An 11,325-nucleotide genomic window follows, 5' to 3' on the forward strand; every position below is an offset into this window, starting at 1 on the left:
AACTAAAATAATTTATCTGGTGACACAGATGTTATGGCTGTTTCTCTCAGTATTCATTGTATATATGGAGCCAGGAAAGGTGTGGTGACAACAGACCTGCCACTGGAGCAATGGGGCTTCTGGAAGGGAGAAGAGCCCAAGACTCAGCTGAGGAACAAGAAGGTCCCATCAAGCTCGGATATAGGCTTGGAGGAGAATTGGTTGAGAGCAGCCCTGATGAGAAGAATCTGGAGGTGCTGGTTGACAAGAAGTTCAGCATGAGCCAGCCAGTGTATCCTGGCATGCATCCAAAGCAGTGTGGCCAGCAGGGCAAGGGAAAGGATTCTTACCCTCTGCTCTTGTGAGAACCCATCTGGACTGCTGCATCCAGGTCCAGGATTCCCAGCAAAAGAAAGAAGTGTACCTGTTGGAGTGACTTCAGAGGAGGGTTGTGAAGATGATCAGAAGGTGCAGCACCTCTCTTACAAGGACTGACTGAGAGAGACAGGGTTTTTCAGCCTGGAGAAGGGAAGGGTCCAGAGAAACCTTATAGCATCTTCCAGTACCTAAGGGGGCCTGCAAGAAAGCTGGAGAGTGAAATTTTGCTAAGACAGGTTGTGACAGGACAAGCGGGGAAGAGATTCTTTACTGTGAGGACGGTGAGGCTCTGGCATAGGATGATTGAGACTCTGGCACAGGTGGTGAGGCTCTTGACCCAGAGCAGATGTGGACACCCCATCCCTGGAAGTGTTCAAGGCCAGGTTGGATGGGGCTCTGAGCAACCTAAACTAGTGAGCAACCTGAGCAACTCTGAACAATCAGAGCATGTCTCTGACCATGGCATTTCTCCAGGCCAAAGGAATCAAGGTTAGTGAAAGAGATGCAGAGTGAGTGGGGAACCTCACAGAATGAGAAAATGCCAAGTTGCATGGCTTCAACTGCAAGATCAGACCATGGGGTTGAAAAGTCCTTATTCTAATCAAAATATTATTTCCAGAATGGGGACAGCACACCAGGGCAGATCTCATGTCTGGGGCAGCATTGTGTGCTCTAAGACTCCCCTGCCCACTTATGATGTACTGTCATGGTGAAGGAGATTGACTTCAGTTTTAAGAACAATATGGAATTTCAGAAATGAGTCAATAAAAACTTAGTATAGACTTGAGGATTTGAGCACAACAGCAGTAGCACTTAGGCACAGCTATCTTGCAGATGAAAGGGAGATGTCAATAGACTTAGCCAGTGTAAATCCCATTTAATAAGATACATTACACTATCTGCTAGAGTGCAGACAAAAACAAACATACATCTGACCTAAAAGATCCTTTCCAATCTCAGAAGTTCATCCTCTGTGACTCAGCATGACACACTCAAAGGACTAAAGTGCTGAATGAAATATTTCTGAAATTCAGCTGTGTGAAGACTCTTGACACAGATTTAATATCCCCATTTCATATAAAGAGCACTTTTCACAGCCATACCACCTTTGATCTCATAGTCCTGATCTTTAAAGATCTCCAAAATGCCTTCCAAAGGAGGGCCTGGAACTAACAGCTTGAACTTCTAGTCACCAGGAAACAGGGATTAAACAGAGATATTGATTTCATGGCATAGTATAATTTCCTTTCTCTTCCACTAACCTTTCCATGTTCCACAGAGTAGAAATTATATTTTGTTTCTTTCCCTTAGCAAGGTAACTGCCTTATCAACTTGTCTCTACTCTGCACATACTAGCGACATTTTCTTTCAGAGGTGTTTTCCTTGGTAGGTACCTGAGCAATTGTTTTCAATTTGTGCTTAGCTTTGAAGTCTGCTAACTTTGATTCATACCTGAGGAAGGCAGTTGTGCCTGAAAAGAAATCTTTAAATAAAAGATGCATGTGCACATGAGCACACCTGGTTCTACCTGCTGTCTTTAGGAAATTGTTGCTAAAAAAACCACAGCCGCATCTCCTTTATAAATATTTCTGAAGTTGGCAGGTTAAGAGAATACAGTAGAAAAAGCACACTAAGTTAAGTAAAATATGAGACATGATGAGACCCTGTTCAAGTAAACAGCAAAGTGAATCATCATGTGGTGGTGGAATCATATATAATCAATATGGAAAACACTAATGGCCTATGTCTAAACCCTATGGCTGTTCCACCCACTGATTCAGGAAACTAAGGGTCATCTCTAGGTTCTGTGTCACATCACACAACATTTTTTGGTTGTCTTGGAAGCCTGGGAACAACCTAAAAGGCACTCAATGTTAAGAAAATTCAATCTAACCTAGGAAAGCTGAATGTAGGGAAGGGCTCTGTCAGACTCCTCCTTGCTTGGACACAGAAAAAAAGCCAAAAAACATTCTAAACAAATGCTACCAGAGGACAAAGTGCCCAAGACAGGAGCATGTACTCTCTAACTGAGAGTACCACTGCAGTTTTCAATTCCAAACACAGCCATGGTGTAAAGGATTGAGTCTTCCAGTAGGACCCGGATGTTATGGTACACATTCCCCTCTTTGCTGAGCTAACAGGATCAAAAAAACTTCTGAAAGCAAGTGAGACAATTCAGAAAATTACATTATCTGCTAGAATGTGGACAAAATGCAAACACTCATCTGACCTAAAAATCCTTTCCAATATCAAAAGTTCCTGTGGAACTCAGAGTTCATGAGATCTTTGCATTTATTTTTTAAGAACACTGATACTTATTTTTCCTCTTACTAATTGTTTCAGTTAATCAGTAATAAAAAATTATTCCCTATAACTTCATTAATAGGACTAATGGCTTTCACTACAATCATGATGAACTTCTGTTATATTTTTGATCTTTCAAAACAAGTGAACATTTGCAAAAATAACACAAATGAAAATAAAAGAATAATACATAACAATCCCATAAAATTTGCTTTGATGGACAGTATCCTTTCATACATTTCATCCTTTCATTCATGCTACAATTTACTACATGAAAAATAACACACATCTCAAAATATATTATGACATGGTTATGATAAAATAAAGCTTGAGCCAACCTTGATAATATTTCCAGAAATCAAAACATTAGTTACTAGTGGAAGATGATTCCTGTTTTAAATTTGTTAGATGTTTTAAGTCCATCCTTTGCTGCAAGTATTCTTTTTGCTGTGCCATTTTTTTTTTATCCTTCAGGAGTTATTCACAGAAAGTGAACACCAGAAGCTATGTATGTGATAAATTAAAATTTATGAATTTAGGAAGCCAGCTTTTAGATTACCTGGCCAGCACAGTCAAAATGGGAAACTTGAAAGTATTTAGCACCATGTTTTGATATCAGACAAATATTTATTTTTAAAGAGAGCAGTTACTTGTAAACATTATTAACATTTTTCAAGAAATATTTGAAATCCATAGACTTAAAGTATTATATCCCATGACTATAACCTATTCTTTCTTGGATTAGTAAGAAAAATAAATAGATACTACATATAAAGTGATTATTTAAAAATTATGTTACTTTTTCTACCCCTAAAGAGAGTCAGTGGAGGGAGTAATTAGCAGAGTTGTTGACCATCCTATCAGAGAACAATTTAAGAGAATAAGAAAATGGAAGAAAAGATATTGTACTGGTAAGAATCAATCTATCAATGCTTTGAGAAGGGGCCATTTACAAACAAAGAACTAAATAGAGTTTTGATACTCCATTGGCTCATGGACTCCATGAAAAAAGAAGAATTAAAATTATTACCTTTCCTCCTCATCACTCATGATATAAATAAAAAGCCAGGTGATTTATTAATATGAGTGCAATATTGATTTGCAATGAAAGCCTTGCCTCTACTGTTGCCTTGGTGTTATAGCCAGTGATTAAAAGGATGGTTTGCATGACATCTGCCTGTCCTCTGTGTCACCTGAGAGCAGTTCCCTACAAGCCAAAGCAGTGCTTGGGAGTTTAGGAGAAAACTACAGATATCACAGTTTGTAATAGAATGTTATTCCTTGGAAAAAAACCCAAAATGACAACCCACCAAATTCAGTTCTAAGGCTCATTGAGAAGATTTATCAAGGGTTTCCTGTGCCCTGAAAAGATCCTAAAATTTTAAGAGCATCTGAGAAATCAATTGGAAGCACAACCTATTTCAACATCAAGGCACAATCAGAAGTGACTACAAGTCTGCACACCAGCACATGCCTACTTCTGTGTGTCAGGGCATCCATGCAAAATTACAGTGTGTAATATATTTTTTATCTATCACACATTTTACCCCACTGATTAATCTACTTATCATTCATTACATGAAGGAATCAAACTGAGGGGAATAATCTCTTTACTTAGCACACTAGGTGTCAGCTGAAAAAGCTCCTTGTCTGTCCATCCATTAGTAGTGTAGGAGTGAGATGTACAATTGATCTGATTTTTCTTTCACATTGTTGAAAAATAGAAAATAACCCTGCTGCCATCAACACACTACTCAACTTCTCAGATTTTAATGACAGACACTGATGCAGCTGCCATCTTTCTTGGTCATCGTAGCCTAAAGCAAGCTCAAATTTTTAAGCAAAATGAGTCCAAAGCTCAGGGCGACACAGACAGGAAAGCTGGTCAAGCCCATGCAAACAAAGGTGCATAATCTTGGAACACCACCACCAAAAACATTGGATAATTGACACAACAGGGCTCACTGCTCATAAACTGAATATAACACTCTTGCTTTCTGCTGACAGCTCTGTGAAAAAAATACTTCCTCAGTGGGGAGTGATCAGATTCAGCTGAATGTATTCTTTAACTTCTCACAAGGAAATCAAACACCTCCTTCATCTCCTGGCTTAATGGGTGCCCATGTAGGGCATGTGTAGATGAGAGAAGAGGAACTGCTCTGGAAAGTGGTTCACCAACCGTACACCAGCAGCTTCTCTATGCAGGGCAAGGCAAATATGCTGGCTGAGTAGATTTAAATGCCCAGAGTTCTGCTTTCTGCCATGCTGGTATTCACTGCCTCCCCAGCACAGAGAGAGAAAGCAGGATCCTGTGCCATACCATGCTTGGACATTAAAGGGATTGCACAGGCATACAACTGTGTTTCAATGTCAAACTGACACCACTAACACACCCCCAACCTCTCTGTCCAAAAGGGAAGAGATTCAGTTTAACATCAGCAGGTGCTGTCAGCCCTTTCAGAAAACCCTTTGTTAGTACCTCTCATCTTCAATAAAAGAACCCTGTGCTTCCAGAGCAAGGTGCAATATGAGCACTAAAACAAACATCAAGACCTTGTCTGCCACTGAGGGTACAAGGGCAGGATCTTGGCTATCATCTGTATAATTGCTAAACCCTCAAAGTTTGCTTCTTTTTTCCAGAAGCAGAAGAGTAAACCAGTAGATCATTATCTGGTTTCAGAAACAGACATCTCTTTTAAACCTATTTTCCCTCCCCAGTGACTTTTCTAGGACTGGGAGAGCAACAAAGGAATATCCATACTGTGCTTTTATTTCAGCCTTGTCTCTGACCTTGCAAAATGTGGAAAAATCTTGGATAGACACTGTCACCCTTGCCTAAAGCATTAATGAAAATGGCTTCAGTTCCTTGGCATTAAATGAAAAAAATGACCTCACATGTACCTTGATCTCTCAGAAGGCTTTTTGGATCTGATTACAATGAGAAGGAAAGAAATATTTGTGCCTACTTTTGCCATAGTGTATAAGTATTCATCTAGCCTGTGAGAAAAATTGACACAAATCTAGGGAGGTGGTAAGGTGGCACAGCTTTTAGGGGGGCTGTAAGGGATATATGGCTGCCTAGACCCAGAAGCAATTGTTTAATTTTATTAAAATAAAAGGAAAAGATGTAGTTGTAGCAGCATTGGTTCAGCCACACAAAACATGTCAGACTCACAACATTACGTATGCAGTAACTTTAAGCACAAAGGAACATGTTTTTCTAATATGTGTGTGCATGTGTGCATATGTATGCTTGCCTGTGTGTATTTGTGTGTGTATATATATATATATATATACGTACACATATACACAAAAGTGTACACATAGGCTTGAGACCAGACAGTAAACAAAAGGGGCTAGCAGTGTTCATTCTCATATATGAATCTGAGGGGAAAAAATGATCAGATTTAAGAAAAATTTGCTGGAGTGATGGGAAGATCAAAATGAATGGCTCGTCCATATTATGCAATGAGAAAGAAGAGTCTTAGTGTTCTACCTGTTAGAGCATCCTGATTACTTCTGACTGCTTGCCACAACAAGAGCATCCTGATTACTTCTAACTGCTTGCCACAACAAGGAGGTTGTTTTTGCAGTTGCCCTGCTCTGTTGTGTGCCAGCGAATGAGCTCTGCAACCTCACCCCCACAGACCTTTGATTTGTCATGCTACGAGCCTTCCCCTGGCTCTTGAAACATGTCAAGGAAATACATTCCAGCTTCTGGGATGCCCAGATTCATCTGTTGACACCCTGATGGGTTTGTTTGGAGCTCCAATTTGTTTAAATCTATTGTTTTGAAGAAAATAGGGGGCCCTAGTGCCTATTAGGCTTCATTTTGAGATGCTTAAAAATGCAAACCAAGTTAATCTCAGCAAAACAAAGGGGTTATGCTGAAACAGTTACACACTAAAAAAAAAGCAGGAAAGCACAAATTACTAGGCTATCCTTAACTCCTGTCTGCTACCAAGGCTTAGAGAGCTGTGGCATGCTGAAGGCAGCTGAGACTGGCACCACAGAGACAGCTGTGAGATACAGACCTCCATATCAGACTGGAGTCAGGCTAAAGGGACTTTTTCTCCAGCATCATCTGAGTATGACCATAATATCAACACATATAAAATAATTTTAAAGCACATTCCCCTTACTATTTAATTTTAAGGGAATATAATACCAATTGTGATGAGCCTGTGAATATGTAAACACAAGTAGTTCTCAGGCATGTCTGAGGATTATACAAAAATTTGACACACTGATTTCTCACAATAAAATGGAGAGGGAACTGAGCTGGAATTTGCCTGTTTTTCCTTGCCCCTGGCACCATGACTTTCATTGTTGCATTTTTCATAGCCTGATTACAATTTATAAATATGTCAAGGAAACCACTATCATTAAGATACTGGTTTCCACAAAGACCACACACTTTAAAATAAACCAACAATTCATATTACTAAGTTGGCACATGGTATCTCTATTTTCCAATGCAACATTGCAAGCTGGGGCCCACCAGACTTAGCACTTATCTGTTTAATTTGAATCAGATTAATAAATTTAAAACACTTGAGGTTTAAATTTGTAACTGATTAAAGGAAAATTAAGAGATGGATGAGCTTTCTCCCAGATGAGAAAAATCCCACAAAACAAACTATTCCTTAAACTTGCAATTACGATGTGCAGAATGAACAAGTCATAGCTGATTTTAAGCTGAAAGATTGTATCACACATCTCAGAAAGCTGGAATTCAGTATTTGAGTTTGAAAAAAAGGAAAAGAAAAAAGGAACAGACAAATTTCATACTAAAGGGACCTGTTTTGTTCAATGTAAATTGACTCAAATCTGAATTCCTCCTTAAGGGGCAAAAAGGAAATAAGCATTAACCAAAATTGGTCTTCATCCATGGAAGAAAATCATAATCAACATATATCTACACTGTGCATCCAGAATATACAGTCAATCATACTATATATATACCCTGGGAAAAACTTTGAAAGCCATTTCCTTGCTTAGAATAGTTGTTACCAGAACCATTAAAAAACTTCAAGAGCTATAAACTTGGAATTACTGATAGGCTACTAGAAATCTCCATGTCCCACCACTTAGTATATAAAGAAAAAAGACCCAAAAAAATTACCAGTAAAATAAATTAAAATCCTACTGATAAGGAGATCTAGTTGCAAGAATATAGAGGAAATGAATATTTAAAGAAAGGAAAAATTGGAGAAGCAGATAAGTCATGTGAGCAATGTATGGTAATTTAAAAACTCAGTGAAATCTCAACAGGCAAAATAATTAAGAACAATAAAATGGAATTTTTAATAAGAAGCGCCTGACTAAGGATTAAATACATTTCAAGATAGAGAGATATGATGAATGACACCAGAGAAAATTTAAAATGCTCACTAGATATTTACATTCTATAAAGAGACTTATAAAATGAGAATTCATCTATTTTATGTAATACAAAACATTGTAAAATAGTTTAAAAGGCCAGATCTGCCATGATTAAACATGGGCATAAGTAATCAACAAGTCTAGGCAACTTACTTGCACCCCACAATGCCTAAAATTGCTTAGCTGAAGGGTTCTCCAATTCATTAACATTTATAAATTATTTATATTATAATCAATCATACAAAACTGGAACAATTCCAGTAGATGGGAGTACAGCCAAGAAAAAGAAAATTTTGGGGCTGGAAAACCCTGCAACACTCAGTGTCAAAAATTCATCTCAATTTGTTGAAGATCAACACAGAAATGTTGATCAGTCTGCAAAAATTATCTGACAGTCTGCAGATTTTTATTCTGTAACCATTTCTAGCAGGAATAAAAAAACAATAGAACAGCTAACAACATGGGCTAAAGGATGCTCTCATCATGAAGGTGTCTAGATGTTGGTTTGGTTTTTTTCTGAGCCATTTTTTTCTGTTCCTTACTGCATCTCCTAAGCCTGGCAGTCTTTGTAGTCAAATCCTGCTGCTAGGTGGCAAGTACCTCTGACCTCTGATTTTGTAGAGAAGGCTCCTAGAGTTTTCAAAGGCCCTTGAAACTGGCTGTTGTGCCAGTGGGTTCAAGAATGCAGTCATCTATGCAAACAAACATCTATGCATCACCAGGAGGATGGAAGAACGGTTCCACCCATCGAGATTAAATGAGTGTTTGCAGATTCTTGTGATATCTCTGAGAACAAATGAAAAATCTGAAAATTAATTAAAAGCACAGCTTCACAGCTGAGACCTTGAATGTGGCATTTCATCTGGAGCTAATGTTTATGAGCAGTTACACTCTCCCTACCTTGGCAAAAGGTTATAGATTCACAATTAATAATTGTGCTGCTATTAATCTTTGGATGAAGTGGAACATAGTCATTAAACAGAGACAGCCTTTTACAAGGAGTTGGATGCAGATGAGTACAGAATCCTTTCACTGGATGAAAGGGGAAAATTGGTAAGAAATGTTTTTAAAGCCTTGGTACTATAATGATCCTATTCTGGTCACAAATAAACACTTGAGTCTTCCCCAAAAGTCTATCTGAGTCAACTGCAGCATAGTCAAGACTGTTCCTTACCCCATCCTTCTGAAGATGTGCCTGCTTTTCAGTTGCATCAGATCAGAGCTCACTGTCATGATTTCTGTTGTCCCATCGGCTGCTCAAGCTCTATCCTCTGACATTTGTATGAGCAGCTCGTGAGCTGCAGCATTTTCCTGTTGCTGCCTTTTGAGGCTTGGGGCACAAAGACAGGGGCAGTACTACGTGTAGTATGGAGTTTATCCAGGCGAATAGTTCATCTGGGATTTTAGGTCTTCCCTTACACTGCTCTTGGCCCAGAGCCAAGGCAGCCTCAAGAACTGTCTCAGTTCCCATTACCAAGGTGCTCAGTGAAGACCGATTTCCCAGAGACCCTCTACCTAGATGGTATCCTTTTGCTATAATTTCCCATTTTCTGCCACTACCAAAAGCAGAAGCATCACCCTCACCCACAATTTGCTCTGGAAGCCCATGGAACAGCTAAGGGCTGACACTACTGCCAGCACAAAAATCCAGGTTTGATACCAAAGGTCCTCCTGACAGCTCTTAAACCCAATCCTTCCTGGTATGTTCTTTTTCTCACCTCTAAAATAATCTTCCTGAGTATCATCTTCATGGAGCCTTCAGAGAGACGTAATGGGCTAAAAAGAACAAATTTTCTACTTCAACTTTGACCTAAGTATAACTCCCAGATTCTCAAGTGTCTCTAAGGTTTTCTGAGTCAATTTTACAGGTCCTATTAGAATCATGTCTCTTGTGCAGTGTGAAGAGGTAGCTATTTTATATACTTGCATGATGTGGGAAAAATACACTGGCTTCTTTAAATGATCTATGAGTGAGAAAATAAAACTGGCAAGTGGCTAAATTTAACCATCCATAAACTTGTAATTTGGCTACATCTTTGACACCATCTAAGTAAAACAAGAACCTAATCAGGTGATGCACACCTACCAAACTTAATGGGGAGCAACCAAGCACAAGCAAGTCCATTAAATAGTGCAATGGGAAATGAAGTTAAAAATATTTATCAATCACTTTCAGGAAGATCACAGAGTAATGGAAAATTTTTATGAGTTTGACAGGCATTGCTTTTCCAAAGGCAATTTATTACCTAGGAATGTGTGCTTTCACTGAAGAAATCATTCTTGCTTTTTAATGACTTTAGCATTAGGCACAGAATTTTGATATCAGTATATTTACTACACTGCCAAAGATAGGATCTTCAGATTCCTGACACTTTAATAGCTTCCACGCTTCAGAGCCTAGAAAATTCTAATGTTCCCTGATAGTACCAGGAGAAAGTCTTTTACCATCATGTGCAAAATGTCTTAGTCGTTCCCCAGTGAATATCACAAGTTATCCAAGAAATATTTAATGAGAAAATGATTGAGGAACCTACATCAAGGCCACTAGAAAATGAAATTTTTGTTTTGATTGATTTTTGTTGGGTAATACAAATGAGCCTCTAGTCTATGATAGGCATGTTTTATTGACTCCCCCACTCTTGAAGCAGCTTGACAGGAATTAGAGAACAATGTAATTGTGGCTATAGCATTATCATCTCTTCAGAGGAAGCCTATCTCTTTGTGTTCATGCCTTATCTGTGCTGCCTGGGCTGTAACCATTTCTCACTGCAATGGTTAATTTGATAACAGTTGGTAAGGATTACAATATGCCTCTATAGTGGATTCAAGTAAATTATCCTTCCCAATCCTTCCGTGGATAGATTATAACACTTCAACAAGCTGGTTTTCCACACTTTAACAGAAGGGCTTTTTCCCCTCCTATTTAAAAAGCTTGTAAGCTGAAACAAGTGCTTCTGCTTTTACATACTTATTCCTTGGCATGCACTTGTAGGCAGTTAGTAGTTATTAGGCTGCATTGTGCAATTTAGAACTTTAAAAAGACATCTGCACAGAACTAATACAAGAGTAAGGGTGTATAATTTTTGATCTCATTTGTTAATATAGAATAGAAAATTATTATGAAATTGATAGAGATTATCCCCAGCTTAATTGTTAGAAGCAAACGATCATTGCATACTGAGGCATGAAACACAAGGTGCATCAAGTCAAGTAGTAAGCACAAATTTTGCAAGGCCAGAGAAAATCACATTATCTGTGAAGAAGAAATTGATTATTTTT

Source organism: Molothrus aeneus, chromosome 2 (assembly GCF_037042795.1).
Source record: "Molothrus aeneus isolate 106 chromosome 2, BPBGC_Maene_1.0, whole genome shotgun sequence".
NCBI classification, from domain to species: domain Eukaryota; kingdom Metazoa; phylum Chordata; class Aves; order Passeriformes; family Icteridae; genus Molothrus; species Molothrus aeneus.